At 48.4% G+C, this 22045-nt stretch overlaps 1 long non-coding RNA gene across 1 annotated transcript; it reads left to right on the forward strand.

The window, feature by feature from the left end:
• The first annotated feature begins 10134 nt into the window (after positions 1 to 10134).
• LOC140207237 (uncharacterized) lies at positions 10135 to 15825 on the forward strand. The gene is made up of 3 exons (XR_011888532.1): positions 10135 to 10247; positions 12802 to 12944; positions 15733 to 15825. It is a non-coding gene; the product is annotated as an uncharacterized lncRNA (long non-coding RNA).
• The last annotated feature ends 6220 nt before the right edge of the window (positions 15826 to 22045 follow it).

Here is a 22045-nt window from a genome sequence, read left to right on the forward strand (position 1 = left end):
CCACGTTGCGCCGCCCTTTCATTTACTCCGTCACCGAGCAAATCTCACAGTTTCCACCTGAACTGGACTGGAACTAACATCCCAGCGGGTGGTTTTGGCATTAAAAAAGGGGGAGGGGTGGCGTTTGAACTAGAGATAGAGGGGGATGAAAAACAGAATGCCAAACAGATAGTGGAGCGGTTGTTGGGACAGATGTTGGGAAGACCAGAGACAAAGTCAGGAAGCAAAAGTTTGAGTCTGCTGGGACTTGTGTTCTGAGATGCCTACATTTCAATGCAGGAAGTATTGTACGAAGGACAGATGAGCTCAGAGCAGGGATCAAGGCTGGAATTATGATATTGTAGATATCAGTGAGACGTCGGCACAGGGCGAGCATGACCGTCAGCTCAACATTCCCGGTTTTGGGTTTATTCGTCGTGATGCAGCGGGAAGAATTCAAAGTTGAGAAGCTGCTCTGTTAGTCACTTTCGATTCATTGACAGACTCATGGAGAGAGAGATGCAAGTGGCTCTTTGCCAGGGATGTTAATGTGCAGGGAATACAGGGAGATGATTGCTGCGCAGTCAGAAGCGATTTAGCTCAATTGGTATATCACAACATTGTGGACCGAAGGGTCTGTTCGGTTTGGTGATTTACGTTCACTACTCTGCAGTAGGTTCAAAAACACAGATTTGAACTCATCAGGTGGGAAGAGTAGGGATTGAGTAGATGAAGGAATGTAACGACGTTTTGTGAAACACAGGGAACGACACTGCAGACTGCATAGGCAGTGAGCGATCCACACAGCCCTCACCGTGACACCGACACACCACTCACCATGACACGGACACAACCCTCACCGTGACAACGACACACCCCTCACCGTGACACCGACACATTGTCACCATGACACTGACATAAGCCTCACCATTACACGACATAACTCTCGAACGGACACTGATCAACCAAGTACCGTGACACCGACAGGCATCTCACCGTGACCCAGACACACCACTCACCGTGACATCGACACACCACTCACCATGACACCGACACAACCCTCACCGTGACACCGACACACCACTCACCGTGACACCGACACACCCCTCACCGTGACAACGACACACCCCTCACCGTGACACCGACACAACCCTCACCGTGACAACGACACACCCCTCACGGTGACAACGACACACCCCTCACCGTGACACCGACACAACCCTCACCGTGACAACGACACACCCCTCACCGTGACAACGACACAACCCTCACCGTGACAACGACACACCCCTCACCGTGACACCGACACAACCCTCACCGTGACAACGACACACCCCTCACCGTGACACCGACACAACCCTCACCGTGACAACGACACACCCCTCACCGTGACAACGACACATTGTCACCATGACACTGATACAACCCTCACCATTACACCACATAACTCTCGAACGGACACTGATCAACCAAGTACCGTGACACCGACAGGCATTTCACCGTGACCCCGACACATCGTCCGCCGTGACAAGAACGCGCCCTTCATCGTGGCGTCTGTACACGGACAGGAGCTGCACTGTAACAAAACCACACAGCTCAACAATAACGACATACCGGTACCGTGCACAGTAACACGGACTCGCACCTCAACGATACCGACATAACGACACGCCTTGCTCTTTAATACGGACACGCTCCTCCTTGTCTCCATAACTTACCCCCACTGTAAAACACGTCCCCGCTTCCGCCAACCCGTCACTCTCCTGCAATCCGCCTTCTCTCTCCACTTCACCACTCCCGTCTCCGTCACCCCGTTCCCTTACAAGCTACCCCGTGTCCGTGACGCACTCCCTCTTCTACGCACTTCTCATCTCCGTCATCTCCACCTCCACCGCCCCTCTCTATTTCCGTGACCCTTTCGCTCCCATGCACACCTCACCGTATCTGTCATCTCCTGAACCCCCGAAGCCCCTCCCGGCTCCGTAAGCCTCTCGATCCCCGACGCACCTCCACCCCCACCCCCAACTTCTCCGTCGCTTCCCCGCACCCGTCAAATCTCTCTTCCGGTGTTCTGAGGGAATTGTGCAGAGAATGAGGTAGTGTTTACAACTGCCCCTTTCCACAAGTTATCCATCTTTCGCTTCAAAGCCTCTCCACAGCCGTGAGTTCTCAGGCCGGTTGTGTGAGGCCACAGCAGTTGCTCCCAATGGCTGCAACCGCCCCACCCGTTCCCTGGCCACGACTTTCCTCTTCTTCCTTCCTCTTCCCTCAGCACACCATCCGGTCACACACACACCATCTCCGGGAGAAGCGCACGACCTGAGACTCCTGGGCACCGAAGTGTTCGGTATTGGTGAGAAGGGGGAGTGGGGGACGGAAGGAGCTTCACACTCAGGTGGAGTGTCGTTCAGTACTGCGGGGCTGGGATAATTCAGATAACAAACTCCGGGAATGAGTGATGGGATAACCTATAGTGAGCATCCTTGGTTGACTGACTAAGCGTGTGTGTTTTGGGGAGGTCTGGAGGTTGTTTCGCCCAGGATTTCCCTCAGCGAGTGTGTGACGGAACGGTGTAGAAGGAGCTTCAATTAGTGTCTGACTCCGTGTAGGTATGATGCGACTGTGTGGAGGGAACTTGCTTCTGTGTCCGTTACCGGGAGTGTGTGATGGGACAGTGTGGGGGAGCGTTACTCTGTGTCCGACCCAGGGTGTGTGTGTGATGGGACGGCGTGGAGGGTGATTCACTCTGTGTGTGACCCCGGGTGTGTGTGATGGGACGATGTGGAGGGAGATTCACTCTGTGTCTGACCCCGGGAGTCTGTGATGGTACGGTGTGGAGGGAGTTTCACTCTGTGCCTGACCCCGGGAGTGTGTGATGGGATGGTGTGGAGGAAAACCCACTCTGTGTCTGACCCCGAGTGTGTGTAATAGGACGGTGAGGAGGGAGGTTCACTATGTGACTGACCCCGGGTGTGTGTGGTGGGAAGGTGGGGAGGGAGCTTCACTCTGTGTCTGACCCCAGGAGTGTGTGATGCGACTGTGCGGAGGGAGTCTCAGCCTGGTTCCGACCCCGCGAGTTTGTGATGGGACGGTGACGAGGGAGTTTCACTCTGTATTGCCCTTATGGAGTGCATTATTCGATGATGTGTACGGAGCATCACTGATTGCGTGACCCTAGGTGTTTGTTTTTGTTGCTGTTGTGTGTGTTTCACTCCTGATCTCACACTGGAGTGATCGATGTGCAGGAAGCTTCTGTCTTATCGAAACCTTAAATTATGTGATGGATTGTTGTGGAGGGAGCGTCACTCAGTGTCTGTTTCCAGTAGTGCGAGATCGGATTACATGGAGCATGCCTTGCTCTGTCTCACTCGCAGTCAGTGGTCAGATGATTTCGGGTTTTGAAAAGACTCCAATCAGAGGTCGGGAGAGAGAAAATGGTATTTCACACGTACGGCGACTGTGCATTAAAATGCAATACTTCACTATAGTTTCGGCGTTTGATCAGCAACCAATCACGGAGCCGGAATCATTAGCATGTTCAAAAAAACAAAGTAGTAGCAAGCGGAGCGGCCATTGTTGGACTGGGCACTGCCTGACTGGTCATTCGATGATTTATCGGTTCCATACGTTAGCGAGGAGAGGTTTGAGTGTTTGTGCAGGGGACCGCGTTGCATCTAGTGATGGTAATACCATTGGATACGAGGTTATTACAGAAAAGCATATGTATTACCTTGGGTTTAGTTTCTTATTGAGGTTTACATCACAATCGGATGCAAATAGACCAGAAGGCGTGTATCTCTTAACTCTACGGTGGAAATGTCTAATGCCAGAGGGCCCGGGTTAAGGCGAGAGAGGGTATGCTCAATGGAGATGAGTTTGATAAGTTTTTTTTTTTTTTCGGAGAGATGGGTTGGTGATTGGAAAGTACTCCCAGCCCTGGTGGTGGAGGGAGATTCATAGAGGCGTTTAATTGGCTCTTTAACGGTCACGTTGGTATGCAGGGATTGGAGGGAGACGGACGTTGTGTCAACAGAAGGAATTCAGTTAAATTGGTATATCACAATCTTTGGGCCTAAGGTTCTGTTCTGTGCTGTGATTAAGGTTTGCTGCTCCGCAGAAAGATCAGACAGAGATTTGCGCTCACCTGACGGGAAAAGCAGGCGGTTGGGGAGATCAGGGAAATTGACGATGCATTGTCAAGCAGAGGGAAGTACCACTTCACAGACGGCAAAGGCTGTGAATGAGACACACGGACCTCACTGTGGCACGGTCACCGACTTCAGGGTGTTGCTGAAAGACCCCTCACAGTGTTTCGTTTTCATAGAACATAGAACATGGAATAGTGCAGCACAGTACAGGCCCTTCGGACCACAATGTCGTGCCGACCCTTGAACCTTGCTTCCCATATACCCCGCCTCATCTTGAATTCCTCCATATACCGGTCTAATAGTCTCTTAATTTTCACTAGTGTATCTGCCTCCACCACTGACTCAGGCAGTGCATTCCACGCACCAACTACTCTCTGAGTAAAAAACCTTCCTCTCATATACCTCTTGAACTTCCCAGCCCTCACCTTAAAGCCATGTCCTCTTGTATTGAGCAGTGGTGCCCTGCGGAAGAGGCGCTGGCTATCCACTCTATCTATTCCTCTTAACAGCTTGTATACCTTGATCATATCTCCTGTCATCCTCCTTCTCTCCAAAGAGTAAAGCCCTCGCTCGCTTAATCTCTGATCATAATGCATATTGTCTAAACCAGGCAGCATCCTGGTAAATCTCCTCTGTTCCTTTTCCGATGCTTCCACATCCTTCCGAGAGTGAGGCGACCAGAACTGGACACAGTACTCCAAGTGTGGCCTAACCTGAGCTTTATAGAGCTGCATCATTACATCGCAACTCTTAAACTCTATCCCTCCACTTATGAAAGCTAACACGCCATAAGCTTTCTTAACTACCCTTTCCACCTGTGAGGCAACTTTCAGGGATCTGTGGACATGTACCCCGAGATCCCTCTGCTCCTCCACACTACCAAGTATCCTGTCATTTACTTTGTACTCTGCCTTGGAGTTTGTCTTTCCAAAGTGTACCATCTCACACTTCTCCGGGTTGAACTCCATCTGTCACTTCTCAGCCAAATTCTGCATTGTATTAATGTCGTTTGCAATGTTAGACAATCCTCTGCACTATCCACAGCACCACCAAACTTTGTGTAGTCTGTAAGCTTGCCAACCCACCTTCTACCGAGACATCCAGGTCATTAATAAAAATCACGAAAAGTAGAGGTCCCAAAAACTATCCTTGTGGGACAACACTAGTCATAATCCTCCAATCCAAATGCGCTTCCTCCACCATGACTCTCTGCTTTCTGCAGCTGAGCCAATTCTGAATTCATCTGGCCAAACAGCCCTGGAGCCCATGCCTTCTGACTTTCTGAATAAGCCTACTGTGTGGAAACCTGTCAAATGCCTTCCCAAAATCCATATATATCACATCCACAGCACTACGCTCATCTACATGCCTGGTCACCTCCTCAAAGAACTCTATCAGGCTTGTTAGACACGATCTGCCCTTCAGAAAGCCATGCTGACTGTCTCTGATCAGACCATGATTCTCTAAATGCCTATTGATCCTATTTCTAAGAATATTTTCCAACAGCTTTCCCACCACAGACGTAAGGCTCACTGGTCTATAATTACCCGTACTCTCCCTACTACCTTTTTTGAACAAGGGGACCACATTCGCCTCCCTCCAATCCTCCGGTACCATTCCCGTGGACAACGAGGACATGAAGATCCTAGGCTCAGCAATCTCCTCTCTCACCTCCTGGAGCAGACTGAGGAATATTCCGTCAGGCCCCGGGGACTTAGCTGTCCTAATTGATTTTAACAACTCCAACACCTCCTCCCCCTTAATATCAGCATGTTCCAGAACATAAACCTCACTCATATTGTCCTTACCATCATCAACTTCCCTCTCGTTGGTGAATACCGAAGAGAAGTATTCATTGAGGACCTCGCTCACTTCCACAGCCTCCAGGCATATCTTCCCACTTTTATCTCTAATCGGTCCTGTCTGCACTCCTGTCATCCTTTTGTTCTTCACATAATGGAAGAATGGCTTGGAGTTTTCCTTTACCTTACTCGCCAAGGCCTTTTCATGCCCCCTTCTTGCTCTCCGCAGCCCCTTCTGAAGCTCCGTTCTTGCTATCCCTGTATTCCTCAATAGACCCATCTGCTCTTTGCTTCCTAAACCTCATGTATGCTGCCTTCTTCCACCTGACTAGATTCTCCACCTCACTTGTCACCCATGGTTCCTTCACCCTCGCGCCTCCCTCTCTGTGTTCAGCGGCAATTGTGGGAAGTCTGAGGGAGAAATGATGTGTGTTGCTTCACCTACCCCTCCCACCGAATATCCATCGCCAGGCTCTGAGCCTCTCCAAGCTCTGCATGCACAGGCCGGTCAGGTGGTTCCACACCATTTGCATCAGCATGTGCAATCTCACAACCCCTTCCCTGGCCTCCTCTCTCCTCCCCTTCCTTCCCCTTCCCCTTCACGCAGCACACCATCCGGTCCCACACACACAGACACCATCTCCGAGACACACATAGTTCGAGACTACTGGAACGCCGAAGTGCTGGGTATTGGTGAGTGAGGAGAGCGGCAGAGGGTGGGGACTGTGCACATTTTCTAACTCCAGTAGAGTTTGCTGCGATGGTGCGGGTGTACTTCAAATATTTGACCGCGGGTGAAGGATGGGATAATATGTTGTGAGTTTCACAGTTTGTCTAAACAAGGGAGTGGGTTTTGGGATGGTGAGGAGGGAGCTGCATTCTGTGTCCGACCACTGGGAGTGTGTGATGGTACACTGTGGAGGGAGCTTCACACTGTGTCTGACCCCGGGAGTGTGTGATGGGACGGTGTGGAGGGAGCTTAATTCTGTGCCTTACCCCAGGTGTGTGCAATGGGTCGGTGTGGAGGGAGATTTACTCTGTGTCTGATTCAAAGTCATAGTTAGGGGATTTTGGTGTTAAAACAGCTTCCAGTCAGAAATAGGGTGGAAGAAAATGGCGACTCACACGTTCTGCTCCAACGGCTGCAAGCTGAACAGCCGTTCTGTCGCCTCCACTCTCCTCCCCTTCCTTCCTCTTCTCTCAGCACACCATTCCTTCTCAATGATTCTTAAGTGGGTGAGTGAGCAGCCGGAGGTCCTGATGCATATACAGCGGCATGCAAAGTTTGGGCACCCCTGCTCAAAATTCCTGTTACTGTGAATAGATAAGCGAGTAAAAGATGACCTGATTTCCAAAAGGCATCATGTTAAAGATGCCACATTTCTTTAATATTTTAAGCAAGATTACTTTTTTAATTCCATATTTTAATGTTTCAAAATAACAGAAAGGAAGAGGGCCCGAAGCAAACGTTTGGGCACCCTGTATGGTCAGTACTTTGTAACAGGCGCTTTGGCAAGTGTGGTAGCGTGTAAACGCTTTCTGTAGGCAGCTAAACGTTTTTCAATTCTTGTTTGGGGGATTTTCGCCCATTCTACATTGCAAAATGTTTCTAGTTCTGTGACATCCTTGGGCCGTCTTGCATGCATTGCTCTTTTGAGGTCTATCCACATATTTTGGATGATGTTGAGTTCGGTGGACTGTGAAAGCCACGGTAAATCCTTCATCGTGCGCCTCTTGAAGTAGTCCGTTGCGGATTTTGAGGTGTGTTTAGGATCATCCTCCTGTTGTAGAACCCATTCTTTTTTCATCTTCAGCATTTTTTGTATTTTTTACAGAAGTTCATCATCAAACATTTCCATAAGATGTATTTCAAATACTGTATGCAAACCCTATCTCCAGAAAAGTTTGGATATTTTCCAAGATGCAATAACATTGAACATAGAACATAGAATAGTACAGCACAGTTCAGGCCCTTCGTCCCACAATGTTGTGCCGACCCTCAAACTCTGCCTCCCATATAAGCCCCCACCATAGATTCCTCCATATACCTGTCTTGTAGTCTCTTAAACTTCGCTAGTGTATCTGCCTCCACCACTGATCAGGCAGTGTATTCCACGCACCAACCACTCTCTGAGTAAAAGACCTTCCTCTAATATCCCCCTTCAACTTCCCAGCCCTTACCTTAAAGCCATGTCCTCTTGTATTGAGCAGTGGTGCCCTGGGGAAGAGGCGCTGGCTATCCACTCTATCTATTCCTCTTATTATCTTGTACACCTCTATCATGTCTCCTCTCATCCTCCTTTTCTCCAAAGAGTAAAGCCCTAGCTCTCTTAATCTCTGATCATAATGCATACTTTCTAAACCAGGCAGCATCCTGGTAAATCTCCTCTGTACCCTTTCCAATGCTTCCACATCCTTCCTGCAGTGAGGCGACCAGAACTGGACACAGTACTCCAAGTGTGGATAAACCAGAGTTTTATAGAGCTGCATCATTACACCGCGACTCTTAAACTCTATCCCTCGACTTATGAAAGCTAACACTCCATAAGATTTCTTAACTAACCTATCCACCTGTGAGGCAACTTTCAGGGATCTGTGGACACGTACCCCGAGATCCCTCTGCTCCTCCACACTATGAAGTATCCTGCCTAAAAGCAAACATCTGTGATATGTTAATTCACGTGAACCTTTATTTAACTGACAAAAGTACAAAGAAAATATTTTCAATAGTTTTACTGACGAAGTTAATTGTATTTTGTAAATATACACAGATTTAGAATTTGATGGTTGCAACACACTCAAAAGAAGTTGGGACAGAGTTAAAAAAAGATTGAAAAGTGCACAGACTATTCAAGTAACACCGGATTGGAGGACTCCGCATTAAGCAGGCTAATTGGTAGTAGGTGAGGTATCATGACTGGGTATAAAGGTAGCGTCCATCAAAGGCTCAGTCTTTGTAAGCAAGGATGGGTCGTGGCTCACCCCTTTGTGCCAAAATTCCCGAGTGAATGGTTATTTAGTTCAAAAGGAACATTTCTCAACGTATGCTTGCGGAGAATTTAGGTCTTTCAACATCTACAGTACATAATATTGTGAAAAGATGCAGAGAATTCAGAGACATCTCAGTGTGTAAGGGGCAAGGTCGGAAACCACTGTTGAATGCGCGTGATCTCCGAGCCCTCAGGCGGCACTGCCTAAGAAACCGTCATGCTACTGTGACAATTATAGCCACCTGGGCTCCGGAGTACTTCAGAAAACCATTGTCACTCAACACAGTCCGTCGCTGCACCCAGAAATACAACTTCAATCTGTATTACGCAAGGAGGAAGCCATACCTCGACTCTATGCAGAAACACCGGCGAGTTCTCTGGGCCGAGCTCATCTTAGATGGGCCGAAAGACTGTGGAACCGTGTGCTGTGGTCAGATGAGTCCACAATTCAGCTAGTTTTCAGGGAAAAAAAAACGGGCGTCGAGTTCTCCGTGCCAAAGATGAAAACGACCATCCAGATTATTATCAGCGAAAGGTGCAAAAGCCAGCATCTGTGATGGTATGTGGTGTAACAGTGCCCAGGGCATGGGTGAGTTGCATGTATGTGAAGGTACCATCGAGTCTGAGGCGTATATTAGGATTTTAGAGACATATGTTGCCATCAAGGCGACGTATCATCCGGGACGTCCATGCTTATTTCACCAGGACAATGCCAGAGCACATTCGGCACGGGCTATAACAGCGTGGCTTTGTAGACAAGAGTGCGTGTGCTTGACCGGCCTGCTGTCAGTCCAGATCTATCTCCTCTTGAAAATGTATGGCGCATCATGAAGAGGAGAATCAGACAACGGAGACCACGGACTGTTGAGCTGCTGAAGTCTTATATCAAGCAAGAATGGACAAAATTTCCAATTGCAAATCTACTACAATTAGTATCATCAGTTCCAAAACGATTAAAAAGTGTTATTAAAAGGAAAATGATGTAACACAATGGTAAACATGCCTCTGTCCCAACTTTTGTTGAGTGTGTTGCAGCCATTAAATTCGAAATTTGTGTATGTTTATAAATTAAAAGTAAGTTGGTCAGTAAAACTATTGGAAATCTTTTCTTTGTACTTTTTTCAGTTAAATAAAGGTTCGCGTGAATTAACATATCACAGATTTTTTTTTAATTGCAGTTCGGAAAATACTCCAACTTTTCTGGAAATGGGGTTTGTATATCATGTAATCATATTTGTCACAAATCCCCGAATAATATTTATCTGAGTTATACACTTATCGAAATGAAAGGAGAGAAAGACGAAGCGAAAGAAGAAAACTAACTGCAAGTACGGAGTGATCTTTTTTATTCAAACATATTCATTGACTTGTGAGAATAAAATCAGGCTTATGCGGTGTTATTTGGTTAAACCATTTTCCCCAGTATGAATCAAAATGTTCCAGCTTATGATTAACAGATTCTGTTATCTTCTCCATTTTGTAAATGCCCATTGTAATTTCCATCCATGCATTTAAAGTTGGGCTTCCTGTGATAACCATTTCCTGGTAATGGTCTTCTGTCCCAGCCACCAGCAGTCTATTCATTAAATATTTATCTCTTTTCCCCTTCTTGAGGTACACACCCAAAATATATGCTCTTACTTTCTATGTATTTATTTATTTTAAGTCTTTTTATTAATTATTATTGAAAATCAATAAAAAACATTAATATAGTCAGATCAACATATCAAATAACTGATTAACCAAGCTAAACAGTGTACCATTAATAAGAGGAAAAAAGATGTTAAAAATATATTTTTTTTGGAAAAAAGAAAGATGGTAAAAAGAACCTCTACTAACTAAACCAAATATAACAAAAAAACACTAACCGAAAAAAAAAAAACACACACATTAAAAAAATCATTGGTAGCACAATCCCGTAGCTGTACGCCATACACGCTTCCATAAAAGAAAACAAAGAATCAATCCGCCAACAGAATCCGATTACACAAGAAACAGAAGGGTACCATCTTAATTAACTCAAATCAAATGATAGTAACGGGCCCCACCTTTTCTTACAGTCAAATTGTGGATCAAAAGTTCGAATTCTACTTTTCTCCAAACTAAGACAACCGGCAGTTGTCCATGCTGCAAGCCTCCCCTCTCCACGCCACCGATGTTGTCCAAGGGAAGGGCAATAGGGCCGATACAGCTTGGCAGCGGTGTTACCGCAGACCACCGTGTGGTTAAGTGCCTTGCTCAAGGACACGACACGCTGCCACAGCTGAGGCTCGAACCAGCGACCTTCAGCTCACTAGACCGACACCTCAACCACTTGGCCACGCACTGACACATTAAGTAGTCTATTTTTGTATATACAGAAAGTGGGACAGAATAATGAATGTAATCCCTTTTGTCGGGGAAAAGGTCCCTCCATATATCTATTAAACTGACTTTCTCAAAAAGTGCATTCACTCTCTTATGTAACGATTTTGTTTCATAGAGTTTTCGATCGGAAGTGCTAACTTTGGTTGTAATTGTAGATTTAAGTCTCCTCCACATATTAGGAGACCCTCTGTTTCCGTTCCAATATATTAGTAATTTTATGAAAGAAATTAATTATAACTTCCTGGGTGCGCTTTATTTTCAACGGGGTATCTGAATTTCCATCTATATTCCCCCTTACCAGAATATATCTCACCTCCCTATCTCCCATTTCGAATACTTTTTCGAAATTTAGCTTGCTTCAGATAAGTATAACAACTCCTCTCTCATGTCCTGATTTATATGAGGAGAAAAACAAATTAGTGAAGCCCATTCTCTTTAGTTTTCCATGCTCTTTATTACTGATGTGAGTTTTCTGTAACGTATACTATATGGGCTTGTTTTTTTAAAAATTCATTTTACAGCGTTTGATTGGATTTAACAGCCTAGTGACTTTAAAACAAATGAATTTTACTTCGACCTTAGCCATGTGTATTTATCTGACAATATATCATTGAAATTAGCAGAATACAACTTAATCGATCTACTCCCTGAACAAATACAAACCAAGAATCGCGAATAACAAAAAAAAAAAAAGCCAACGAAGGTGTGTTTCCAAGCTGGGGTCTCTAGATGAACCTGGGTTCAGTTAGAGGAAACACCAGGCCGTGGGGGTTAGTCCCTCCTCCCTGTGAGTTGGTGGCCCCCATTACAGTACCCATAAAAATAAGTGGACATGTACCCCAGATCCCTCTGCTCCGAAGCTAAGCAGGGTCAGGCCTGGTCAGTACTTGGATGGGTGACCGCCTGAGACCTCGGCCTTCTTTACCTCCTTCATGATGGTTCAGAGGTAGGAACCGTTAATAAAAGTTGGATGTGTGAGTGCTGAGGCTCCTAGACTCCCATCCTGATGGTTGAGTGGTAATAATTTTCCTGAACCTGGTGGTGTGGGTCCTAAGGCTCCTGTACCTTCTTCCTGATATTGGGTGGGTAATAACTGTCCCTGAACTTGGGAGTGTGGGTCCTGAGGCTCCTATACAGCCTTTCTGTTGGTTGAGGGTTAATAACTGTCCCTGATCACGGTGGTGTGGGTCCTGAAGCTCCTGTACCTCCTTTCAGATCGTTGAGGGGTAGTATCTCTTCTTGAACCTGGTTGTGAGACACGTGAGGCTCCTGGACCTTCTTGCTGATGGTTGAGGGGTAATAGCTGTCCCATAACATTGAGTGTAAATCATGCGTCCAGTTATCTACAGTGAGCCAGTCTGCGATAAAGGGATGGTTGCAGGGTAGTCTCCCTTCAGTGAGTGTACTCGTGACTATTTATATCAGAAACGACATGAAGTCTCCCTGTGGCTTCAGAGTTTCTCGGTCAGCAAAACCCAATACCGTCACTCACTGTTCTCTGTTCCCTATTTACAGAACAGACGTGTTGCCAGGGATGGGTCAACAGGAGAGGAGCTTGTTATTTCATATCAACGGTGGCAAAATCTCACACTGGAGCGAAGCTAAACTGTTCAAACAGTGGTTGAAGGTTACTAGAAATGAGCTCACTCGAGGAAAAGGTATGTGCCAATTCATGTGAGGATGGCCACAAATTGCCCGGGGCCTGACAGAGCGAAACTCCCTCCAAAACGTCCCTTCACACGCTCCCGAGGCCAGACATAGAGCCCAGCTCCCTCAACACCCTCATATCACACACTCCCAGGGACAGACAAAGAGTGAAACTTTTTTCCACACAGTCCGATAGCACAATCACAGATTCAGACACCGAGTGAAGCTGCCCCCACACCAACTCATCACAGACTCCGGGGGTCAGACAAATTGTGAAGCTCCCTTCACACAGTCCCACCACACCATCCCGGGTAAAAGACACGGAGTGGAAATCCCTCCATACTGTCCCATCACACACTTCCGTTATCAGACACAGAGTAAAGCCCCCTGCACACCGCCCCATCACACATTCCCGGAGTAATACAGAATGAAGCTCCCTCCACACCGTCACATCACACACTCCCAGTGTCATAAAGAGTGAAACTCCGTCCACACCGTCCCATCAAACATCCCGGGATCAAACACAGAAAGAAGCTACTCCACGTCGTGTCATCAAACACTGTCGGTGTCTGACAGTGAGTGAAGCTCCCTCCACACGGTCCCATAACACACTCGGGGGTCAAACAAGTAGTCAAGCTCCCTCCCCACAGTCCCATCACACCATCCCGGGAAAAAAGACAGAGTGGAAATCCCTCCACAATGTCCCATCGCAATATAAGGGGATCAGACACAGAGTGAATCTACTCCACATCACATACTGCCGGTGTCAGACAGTGACTGAAGCTCCCTCCCCACCGTCCCATTACACACTCACCGGGTCATACGGAGTGAAGCTCCCTCCCCACCGTCCCATTACACACTCACCGGGTCATACGGAGTGAAGCTCCCTCCCCACCGTCCCATTACACACTCACCGGGTCATACGGAGTGAAGCTCCCTCCACGCCGTCTCATGACACATCGCCGGACTCAGACGCAGAGTGAAGCTCCCTGCACACCATCACATCACCTTCTCAATTCGAGTCTCGGGCACCGCTATTTTTTGATTGACGGTGTCAAGCTGTGACTTGATATCATTGAGTTGCTCGTTTACATCTCTTTGTAATCCCCGTATCTCTTCCAGAGGTTTTATCATGTTCGCCGCTTCACCTGAACGAGGCCCATCGTCAGCCTGGCGAGCACGCGTTCGAGTAGTAGAGACACGTGTTGTACCTCTCCCGTCCATAGGCTCCGCACTGATTCCTTTTTTATCTCCATTTCTTTTTCTCCATTCTTGCCCCCCTTATCAATTCAGATATTTTCGGAAGATCTTATATTTGATGAATGAATGCGGCAATATATGCGTTTTTTTTTCCGGAGTAGCTGTTGATTCAAGCTGCCATTTTGGGCGATGACGTCACCGGAAGATCCTCACTGCTGTCTTTAATTGACGGAACCCATCTTGAGTCTGAGCGTGTGTTTCTCTCTGTCTGTAACTGTCCTTGTAAAAAAGTAAACACGCTGCAGAGAAAACATAACACGAGCTGGTCACCAGAGCAACGAGGTAATTCTGCAGACAGTAGAAATTAACACAGAGCCAAACAGTCAGTCTCGGTTCCCTCTTTCTCCTTAAAATGACAGTCCACAGACAATATGAACAGTAGTGGTACAAAACGCTCCACACCCTGAAATGCCCCCCTTCCCCCGTCAACACGGTTCTACTGACACATCCCCTGACCGTCACTCTCAGTGCTACAGACTCGTCAGCCTACGATCATCTGTGAATGAAACTTTGCGAACAACGTCAGGAGGTGAACAGGACCCAGTGCCTACATCGTCAACAGATTCATGAGGTGAACTCTACCCTGGAATCCAGGACTTCCTAGAACTTCCTCCCGAATCTCTCCCAGTAACAGTTCCTGAGCATGGTGGTGTGAGTCCTGGGGCTCCTGACCTCATTCCTGACTGTTGAGTTGTAATAACTGTCCCTGAACCTGCTGGTGTAGGTCCTGAGACTCCTGTACCTCCTACCTGTTGGTTGAGGGTTGGTAGCTGTCCCTGAACCTGGTGGTGTGAGTCTGAGACTACTGTACCTTCTTCATGATGGTTGAGGGGAGTAACTGTTCCTGAGCCTGGTAGTGTGGGTCCTAAGGCTCCTGTACCTTCTTCCTGATGGTTTAGGGTTGATAACTATCCCTAGTCCCGGAGGTGTGAGTCCTGACGATCCTTTACCTTCTTCCTGATGGCTGAGGTGTAGTATCTCTTCCTGAACCTGGTTGTGAGACCCCTGAGGCTCCGGTATCTTCTTCCTGATGGTTGAGGGGTAGTAACTGTTCCTGAACCTGGTGGTGTGCGTCCTGAAGTTCCTTTACCTCCTTCCTGATGATTGAGTGCTAATAACTGTCCCTGAACCTGGTGGTGTGGGTCCTGAAGGTTCTTTACCTCCTTCCTGATGATTGAGGGCTAATAACTGTCCCTGAACCTGGTGGTGTGACTCCTGGGTGTACTGTTGTTTCTTCCTGATGGTTGAGGTGTAGTATTTCTTCCTGAACCTGGTTATGAGACTCCTGATGCTCCTGTACCTCCTTCCTGATTACTGAGGGGTTATAGTTTTTCCTGATCTTAGAGTGTAAATCATGAGATCAGTTATCTATAGTGAGCGATTCTGCGAATAATTGATGTTTGCAGGGAAATCTCCTTTTAGTGAGTAAACCCATGACTGTTTATATCAGAAACGACATGAAGTCTCCCTGTGGTTCAGAGTTTCTCGGTCAGCAAAACCCAATACCATCACTCACTGTTCTCTGCTCCCCATTTACAGAACAGACGTGTTGCCAGGGATGGGTCAACCGGAGAGGCGCTTGTTATTTCATATCAACGGTGGCAAAATCTCACGCTGGGGCGAAGCAAAACTGTTCAAAGGACGGTTCAAAGCTGCTGAAATAAGCTCAATCGAGGAAGAGGTATGTTCCACACCACGTGAGGATGCCCGCGAACTGCCCGGGGCCTGACACAGCGAAGCTCCCTCCACACCGTCCCATCACACACTCCCGGGGTGAGACAGAAAGTGACGCTCCCTCCACACCGTCCCATCAAACACTCCCACGGTCAGACACAGAGTGAATCTCCCTCCACACCGTCCAATCAAAAACTCCCGGGGTCAGACACAGGGTGAATCTCCCTCCACACCGTCCCATCACACACTCCCGGGGTCAGACACAGAGTGAATCTCACTCCACACCGTCCCATCACACATTCCCGGGGTCAGACACAGAGTGAATCTCCCTCCACACCGTCCCATCACACACTCCCGGGGTCAGACACAGAGTGAATCTCCCTCCACACCGTCCCATCACACACTCCCAGGGTCAGACACAGAGTGAATCTCCCTCCACACCGTCCCAACACACTCTCCCGGGGTCAGACACAGAGTGAATCTCCCTCCACACCGTCCCATCACACACTCCCGGGGTCAGACACAGAGTGAATCTCCCTCCACACCGTCCCATCAAACACTCCCACGGTCAGACACAGAGTGAATCTCCCTCCACACCGTCCCATGACACACTCCCGGGGTCAGACACAGAGTGAATTTCCCTCCACACCGTCCCATCACACACTCCCGGGGTCAGACACAGAGTGAATCTCCCTCCGCCCCGTCCCATGACACACTCCTGGGGTCAGACACAGAGTGAAGCTGCATCCACACCTTCCCATCCCACACTCCCGGGGTCAGACAGAGATTAAAGTTCCCAACACACCGTACCATCACACATTCCCGGAGTCAGACACAGAGTGAATCTCCCTCCACACCGTCCCATCACACACTCCCCGGGTCAGACACAGAGTGAATCTCCCTCCAGACCGTCCCATCACACATTCCCGGGGTCAGATACAGAGTGAATCTCCCTCCACACTGTCCCATCACAGAAGGAAAGGTTCAGACGCACCGTGAACCTCTCTCCACACAGTCCCAGGGTCATACAGAGTGAAGCTCCCACACACCATCCCATGGCACACTCCTGGGCTCAGACGCCGAGTGAATCGCCCCCTACAAAGGGTTCAGACGCAGGGTGAAACTCCCTCCACACCGTCGAATTAAACACCCCCGGGGTCATACACAGAGTGATGCTCCCTACACAGCGTCTGATCGTACACTTCCGGGACAGGCACAGGGTGAAACTCCCTCCACACCGTTCCATCACACACTGCCCGGGTCACAAACAGTGTGAAATTTCCTCCGTCCTATCGCATTATACACTCAAGGGTCCAACGATAACGTTACATGCAGAATGGTAACGAAAGAAATTGTATTTGACAGGATTATGTTTCCAAAATTTAGATGGAAGCAGACATTACTGGATTGGAAAATGCCGAGGCATGTGAGGTTTGGAATGACTGGTGGCTGTGGGGAGAGCGGGGCGGTGGGTTCATTTTGGATACCTACAGGTCCTGTGGTGAGGGCGTGGCAGTGCGATTGGGTTGGGGACCGACATCGGACTGGACCGGGCAGTGGGCAGGGTGATTAGCATGGGGACTGATAGAGGGCTCTGGGGAGAGAGTGGAACAGTGCAATTTGTTTGGGGACTGACATGAGGCTGCGGGGAGATAGTGGGACAGTGGGATTAGTCTTGTGACGGATACAGGGTGGGAGGTGGAGAGTGGGACTGTGGTACTAGTTTGGCGACTGACTCTGCACTGCGGAGAAAGAACGGGCCAGTGCGCGTAGTGTGGTGTCCGACACGGAGCTGTAGTGAGACAGTGGGCGGTGGGATTAGTTTGGAAACAGACACGGGGCTGTGGTGAGGGAGTGGGGCAGTGGCATTATTTTCGGGACTGAGAGGCATCTCGGTGGGTTGAAAGAGGATCAGTAGGATTAGTCTGGAGTCGAGAAGTGGCTGCGAGGGAGAGAGGGGAGTGTGGGATCGGATTGGGTCTGATGCAGGGTTGCAGGGGACAGACTTGGGGCTGTGAGGAGAAAATGGTGTATCCAAAGTAGAACTGTTAACAGCCCCGACTGTGAATCTCGCCGATCAGTGATTGACTGCGGGCAAATGCAACCCCTGTTTCCTTTCCTGTTCCATGTTACAGTGGGCCAGCAGAAAACAATTTGCTGTCCAAGGCGCTGGGATCAGTCTGCAAGAGTTATGCCTCCTAACCCGGCGGTGCCGGTTGCTCCAGGGAGAATTATTTCGTCTGCAAGACTACTGCTATTTCCTGCCCCGTTTACAAAGATCGACGACCTGGCATGTATTTGGAATGTGGGAGGAAACCGGAGCAGCCGGAGGAAACCCAAGCGTTTACGGGGAGAACTCATTATAGGCAGCAGCAGGAATTGAACCCGAGTCACCAGAACTGTAAAGCGTCATGCTAAACACTACGCCTCCCTCCCGCCCTCCACCACCACCTTTTTTTAAAAGTTTAATTCACCTGTAAGAGGACTGGAAGGGTCGGTTAGCGAGTTTGCAGATGACATCAACAATTGCTGGTGTTGGACACAGTATGTTGGGTTGTCGTGGGACATTGACGGGATGCAGAGATGGGCAGGGACGTGGCAGATAGCGTTCAATCCGGTAACGTGTGAGGCGGTTGACCTTGAGAGGACGATCTGGAAGGCAGAGATCAGAGTTAAGGTCAAGGTTCTTAACAGTGAAGTGGAACAGAGGGATCGGTAGATTCACGTCCATAGGGGATGAGAGACGCTGGAGTGAGGGATTAGAGAGGGACTGAGAGGCCTGAAAGTGGACGACAGGCAGGGAGAGGGGGATGGAGAGAGAGGAGATGGGAGAGGGGAGAGGGAGGAGGAGCGGAAGGGGAAAGAGAGGTAGTGAGGGGGTCAGTGGAAGCGGGAGGGGGAAAGAATGGAGGGAGTGGGAGGGGGGACAGAGTGGGAGGGAGTGGGTTGGAAATGACGCACTCCCTGCATCACACGCTGATTAAATCTCCCTCCACACAATGCTAGAATATTCCAGGAAGAGCATTGGCTCGTAGCTTGTTAAGCAGCCTCATGTGTGGCACCACATCAAAGGCCTTCTAAAAATTCAAGTGCCAAGAGCAACCGATTCTCCTTTGTCTATCCTGCTTGTTATTTCTTCAAATAATTCCAACAGATTTGTCAGTCGAAAATTTTCCTTGAGGAAACCACGCTGACTACGGCCTATTGTATCATTTGCCTCAAAGTCACCCGAAACCTCACCCTTAACCATTGATTCCAACATCTTCCCAACCGCTGAGGACAAGCCAACTTCCCTTCTTCTGCGTACTCTCCCTTCTTGAAGAGTAGAGTGACACCTGCAATTTTCCCGTCTTCCGGAATCGTCCCAGAATTATCCTGAGAAAAGGGTGACATAGGGTCAGAGAATGTTGAATCTTTGTGGGTGGAGTTAAGGAACTGCAAGGGTAGGAAAAAAACATGATGGGAATCACACGTAGACCTCCAAACTGTAGCCAAGATTTGGGGTTGAGACTGCAAAAGGAGCTGAAAAGGGAAAGTCAGGAGGGTAATGACACAACTGTAATGGGCGGGGGGACTTCAATATGCAAGGGATTGGGAAAATCAGGTTGGTGCCATATCGCAAGAGAGGGAATTTGGTCAATGTCCAGGAGAAGGCTTTTTTGAGCAGCTCGTGCTTGAGACTACTTGGGAAAGGCTATCGTAGATTGGGTGTTGAGTAGTAACCTATATCTAATTAGGGAGCTTAATACAAAGGAACCCTTAAGAGGCAGTGATCACAATATGATTGAATTCGTACTACAATTTGAGAGGGAGAAGCGTTAGTCACGAGTATCTATATCGCAATGGAATAAACGGAATTTCAGAAGCATGAGAGAGGAACTTGCCCAGGCGGATTGGAGGAGGATACTAGCGGGGATGGCGGCCGAGCAGAGATGGCTGAAGTTTGGGGAATAGTTCATAAGGCGCAGGGACAGAAGCAGTTGTTCTCATACCACTGGTGTAGGCAACCGTGGCTGACAAAGGAAGTTAAGGACAGCATCAAAGCCAAGGAAAAGGCATAGAAGGTAGCGAATGTAAGTGGGAAGTTGGATGATTGTTGCGTTTTTAAAATCCAACAAAAAGCAACTGAAAAACTATAAGAAGGGAAAAGATGCAATATGAGGGCAAACAAGCCAATAACATAAAGCAGGATACTAACACTGTATAAAAAATATATAACGAGTAATGGGGAGTTCCGAGTTAATATTGAACCTCTGGAAAATGAGAATGGTGAGGTAGTAATGGGCGACAAAGAAATGACAGATGAACTTAATGGGTACTCTCCATCAGTCGTCACCGTGGAAGATACTAGCAGTGTGCCAGTGGTCCGCGAGTGTCAGGGTGCAGGAGTGAGTGCCGTTGCGACTACAAAGTTAAAAAGTGCCAGGCAAACTCAAAGGTCTTCAGGTGGATAAGTCACCTGAGCCAGATGGACTGCATCCCAGAGTCCTGAGACAGGTTGCTGAAGAGATAACGGATGCATTGGTCATGATCTTTCAAAGATCACTTGATTCTGGCATGGTCCCGGAGGAATAGAAAATTGCAAATTTTCACTGCACACTTTATGTAATGAGGAAGGCCAAAGGGAAGGAATTATAAAGCAGTTCGCCTAACCTCAGTGGTTTGGAATGTGTTGGAGTCTATTAATAAACTTGAGGTTGTCTGGCACCTGTTGACTAATGATTAAATAAGTCAAAGTCAGCTTGGTTTCTGTCAAGAGTATTCTTGTCTGACAAATCTGTAGAGGAAGTAACCAGCAGAGTGGACAAAGGACAGGCAGTGTATGTCATTTACGGGACTTCCAGAAGACATTTGATAAAGTGCCATGCATGAAGCAGTTTAACAAGATAAAATCCTCTGGCGTTACAGGAAAGACACAGGCTTGGCTAGAGGAATGTCTGACAGGTAGGAGACAGCCAGTGGGAATCAAAGGCGCCTTCTCTTGTTGGCTGCCAGTGACTAGTGAGACTCGTCAGGGGGTCAGAATTGGGACCGCTACTTTTCACATTGTTTATCAATGATTTCGTGGAATACATGGCTTTGTGGCAAAGTTTGCGGATTAACCGAAAGTAATGGTAGGGGTCAATTTCATTATCAAAATCGCAGAACAAAGTTTCTTAAAAGACACCAATCAATCAGCCTCGACCACCATCGCTGGAAATGCATTCCCGCTCTGTGGCAACCCACCACTTTCTGGTGAAAAACACCCCTCCAACAACCCCTTGTACCGTCTTCCAAGCACCTTAAAACTATGACCCTACCCGCCCGAGAACAGTTTACTTTTCATTGACAAATAACATGAAACAACGGACTGTGTGGAGGGAGCTTCACTGTGTGTCTGACCACGGGAGTGTGTCATGGCACGGTGTGGAGGGAGATTCACTCTGTGCCTGACCCGGGGAGTGTGTGATGGGACGGTGTGGAAGGAGCTTTACTCTGTGTCTGAACACGGGAGTGTGTGATGAGACAGTGTGGAGGGAGATTCATTCCGTGTCTGACCCTGGGAGTGTGTGATGGAACGGTGTGGAGGGAGATTCACTCTGTGCCTGACCCCGAGAGTGTGTGATGGACGGTGTGGAGGGAGATTCACTCTGTGTCTGACCCCGGGAGTGTGTGATGGGACGGTGTGGAGGGAGATTCACTCTGTGTCGGACGCCGGAAGTGTGCAATGGGACGGTGTGGAAAGAGCTTCACTCTGTGTCTGACCCAGGCAATGTGTGATGGGACTGGGCGGAGGGAGATTCTCTCTGTGTCTGAACTCGCGAGCGAGAGAGAGAGAGAGAGAGAGAGAGAGAGAGAGAGAGAGAGAGACAGAGAGAGAGAGAGACAGACAGACAGAGAGAGAGAGAGATCGTGCACCACTGGACTATCCTCAACTCTATCCGAGGGAGTGGGCTCATTCAACACGTCGGATGCTGGGGCTCTGTCCCGGGGCAGTGGTTTCTCGCAGACAGAGCGTCTGAAGCCCCGGCGATTCTCAGGAGCTGTGGGAGCTTCCGACGCGTTATCAGCAACCAACCACGGCGTGCAAATCTCCAGGACAAGGGAAGCTCTGTATGAGTGACAGAAATCCCTCCGACATTCCGTCCTTGCTCATACCTGCCCTCCTTCTCTACTTCCCTCCTTCCTTTCCTTTTCC

The sequence above is a fragment of the Mobula birostris genome, chromosome 13 (genome assembly GCF_030028105.1).
Source record: "Mobula birostris isolate sMobBir1 chromosome 13, sMobBir1.hap1, whole genome shotgun sequence".
In the NCBI taxonomy this organism is placed as follows: domain Eukaryota; kingdom Metazoa; phylum Chordata; class Chondrichthyes; order Myliobatiformes; family Myliobatidae; genus Mobula; species Mobula birostris.